Source organism: Palaemon carinicauda, chromosome 16 (assembly GCF_036898095.1).
Source record: "Palaemon carinicauda isolate YSFRI2023 chromosome 16, ASM3689809v2, whole genome shotgun sequence".
In the NCBI taxonomy this organism is placed as follows: Eukaryota; Metazoa; Arthropoda; class Malacostraca; order Decapoda; family Palaemonidae; genus Palaemon; species Palaemon carinicauda.
The window spans coordinates 97,743,490-97,747,446 of NC_090740.1; the positions used below are offsets into that span (position 1 = coordinate 97,743,490).

The 3,957-nt window shown below is 39.1% G+C and overlaps 1 pseudogene; it reads right to left on the reverse strand.

Moving 5' to 3' along the window:
- Nucleotides 1-1,986: 1,986 nt before the first annotated feature.
- LOC137655082 (piggyBac transposable element-derived protein 4-like) overlaps nucleotides 1,987-3,957 on the reverse strand; it is a 2,171-nt pseudogene continuing 200 nt past the window's right edge.

Sequence of the window (3,957 nt, forward strand, 5' to 3'; positions counted from 1 at the left end):
CTTGTGTGAATTGTGAGTTTTGGTATCCCTAACCATATTAATCTGAAAGATTTATTACCTTCACCTCTCATTTTTGGACATCATTAGCGAATCTCCAAGGCATCTCCCATCGTAAGACAACTACCTACAACCCTGCAGCTATTGAAAGGGTGAATCTTTGATGTCTCGATGCAATGACACCAAGTGGTTTATTCAGATTCCCTGGGTCCTCCTGCGGCTAAGAACCACTCCTAAAAATGCACTGAATTTCTCGGTAGCTGAATGGTGTATTGTAACCTCTTAGTCAAACCAGTTAAATTTCTTCATCTGCAACCTCTTTCGGCAAGCTCCAGTGCCTATATCACGTTGTGGGAAAATTTACTCCAAACGCCAGAGCTACAAGCCTTCAGGGAAGCAACACAAAATGACAAATCTGCACTTGGCAAAAAATATCTTCCTGTACACTGGAACTAGCAAGCTATTACTAAAACCCCCTTACATGGCCCCTCTCCTGGTGATCCTTTGTACACCGAAGGTTTTTTTTAATTAACATTGGTGGAAAAGAAGAATGGCTTTAACCCTGGACAGGTAACGGTAAATCACGTTACCTATTAAGGTAAAGCCGGGTATTTATGACCGGCCGTAAAAAAGTTATTTTATAAAATATTTCCCAATAAGTTGTAAAGAAAATTAGGGTTTGGCTTATTGGCTTCAACAACCCTTAATACTACTCTTGTGTTTAAATCAAACAATGAATAAAAAAAAATATTTTTACTAAATGTTTAAAAAAAAAAATAAGTTTGATTTTCAATCACTTACAGTAAAAAAATTACAAAAAATAACAGAACTGAAGTATTTACATAATCTTCACAAGACTTCATCCAAGGTAGTGTCTTCGGCACTGGAGAAAATCTGAAGTAAATTCGTCGAAAACGGAGAGAGGTGAAAGCATGAGAAAAACGTGAATTGAATTTTTTGCAAAAAAAAAAAAAAAAATTATCCCTTTACTGGCTACCAAATGACTATTATATACGTATGGAAATTACCCAAAGTTATATAATATATTGGTATATGATCTAAGAATACAATTATCATAAAAAAATTATATATTTGCGCACTTTAGTTTGAAAAAGACAACTAAATGATAGTACCACCTTTTGAGGGATGATTTTTTCACGCAAGTCCTTCAAATAAAATATGTGGTACATCATCACACATGAGCTCAATCACACTGAAAATTACGCAATTTATAGAGAAATTCATAAGGAACAAGAATATAACAAGTTTATTGTACTTACAATAAAAACAGAATCACAAGGGCAAGCAGAGTCTGAGGCGGTGCGGGTGTCGCAGGCAGCAGCTGTTGGAGGAAAAACAAGTGATTAGAAGTATGAATGATCGCATACATTCAAGACGTCATTTGACCTACTGAATAGTGTTATATTTCATTAAAATTTCACCTGGACCCATATAGAAGATGTACAGTCAGTTTTAAGTAAGAAATAATCAAAATAACAAAAAAATATATCCGCTAAGGGAAAATAAATTTAACAGGGCTGAGTTATCAGCCATTTTTTTCTTATAAATTTTTACATAACTCTCAATACACGAGCTCAATAATACTGAATATTACATAATCTAAAGAAAATTTCATAAGGAACAGGAATATAACAAGATTATAGCACTTAAAATAAAAAACCGAGTCACAGGGCAAGCAAAGGTAGAGGAGGCGTGCATGTCGCAGGCAGCATCTGTGAGAAGAGGAACAACCTATTACAATGTATGCTTTCAAGAGGAAATTAGGCTTACTGAACATTATTACTTTTGACTGAAACTCTACTTGAATCTTTTCAGATGATACATGATAACTATGAGCAAAAAAAAATTAGGAAAATAGGAATCTGTAATCCTCGAATGAACACTAAAATTGAGAGGGACGACTTTTCATGAAAATTATATGTTTTCAAAACTTTACTGCAGCATGAAAGGAAATATTTGGTTTCTTACCTAAACATTTTTCCAATGGGTACAGCAGATAACCTGGTGGCTGGCACAGACAGGTTTATGACAATGAACACAAGAAATTCTGCTTTTCTTGTGGGTGTTGCTGGGACACATGTAACATCTTGTGCACGTTTCCAGGCTCGAGGACGCTGCTTCTTGTGGTAACTCAGGAAGATTGAATGTTATTCTCATGATATGTTTCAGATCACGAGAGAGAAAAGTGAAGAGCCTGCACCTACGATTTACCCATCCGTAGTACAAGCCCTCCATCAGCTTCATGTAGAACTGCCGCCTACTCTTATTTGGACGACCCGTATTGTCAGTGTACAGAATGTAGGAGTTCACCATCACCATGTTGAGCACTCCAAAGAAGTATGCTAGAAGCCAGCGTCTCCTCTTTCTTGCGCAGGAAATGATGCTGCATAGCTGATCAAAGCAATCAACTCCACCCTTAGTTGCATTGTAGAACATCTGAATGTCAGATTTATAGTTCTTGATGACTGAAGGCTGGTGGTGGAATGTCGACAGCAGAAGAACCCACTTGGTGTGGTTGACCCTCTGGCAGTGCAAGGTGACGTTGTGGGCATAGGAGAATGCAGCCACAGAAGAACCAATTTCCATCTTCTTTTCGATGACACACTGAGGAATATAGGGCTTCTGTCTGATGGTCCCTACCAGGTCCATGCCAACATCCTTCAGCGACAGGGATAAGGGCAGGGAGGTGAACCAACTGTCTGTTGTCACTGTCCTTCCTCGTCTGTGGTATAACTGAACAAGCTCCATAGTAAAAATCTCTTCTAACGTCATCACCTTCGGAAGCTCAACACTCCCCTTGCTCATGTAGGGGATCGCATTGATCCTGTAATGCGTGTCAGCATCACATGCCATGACCACCTTCAAGCCATACCTGAAGATAAGAAAAAACTATTGGTAAAAGTATAGAAAATATGAATAAATAAAAATCACTAAATAGAATAAGAAAAATAGAAATAATAACAATGAAAATAAATAAACAAAATATATAACAAACATATAAAAAAAAACAAGTATTATCATAAATTATTTATGTCATAAATTTACTTACTTTGCTGGTTTATTTGGTATGTACATTTTGAAAGGGCATCGTCCATGGAATGGAATCAACTGCTCATCATCAGTTATATGAGTCCCTGGCTTGTAGTTCTCCTGGCAGTGCTGGATGAGCATATTCCAAATCTTGCGAATTGGAGCCATCTTGTCTGTCTTGCGACGTTCCTGTCGAGGGGCACTGTCGTCGAAGCTGATGACTCGTAGAAGGAAGGCAAACTGGCCTTCAGTCATGACAGCTCTGTAGATGTGAGAGCCATCTAGAAAAGACCACATGTCTGATGTGGCCACATGGTTGTCCTTCTGTATTCCTGACAGGCTCAAAAGACCAAGGGAAGCCTTCAGTTCCATCACAGAGACTTCCCCAAACATGTAGCTATCAGCCTTCTTGAATTTTGGTCTCAGAGTCTCTATCTTCAGTTAAGTGTCTACGCAAATGGCGGCAATCATTGTGGCATCAAAGAAGAGACCAACAAAATTAAAGGGCCTTGTAATGCCTTGTACTATAGTGCTGGAACTCCCCTGGGGATGTAATGGTTATCATATCTAGGCAGGTCTAGATTGGCATCGTGATGCCAAACTGTGCCATCCCTTGCCTAGACACAGTCCTCTTTCAGCTTCTTGAAAGCAGTTCCTACAGCACCATGCAACTGGCCCCTTCTCCTTATCCTGCTGCACAGTTCTGCAGACGTCAAGTTCTCTGATGGTATGTCATGAGACATACCATTGGACGTAGAGGGTCTTGAAGGGGGGTCGTCAGGGTCATAAAAGTTTTCCTTGTCTGCTGGCATGATGTCCAACTCATTCACAATAATATTGACAGTCATAGTAACATCGGAGACCACAGGCTTACACTTCTTACAATGTTTGGAAGTGGGCCAAGGGTCG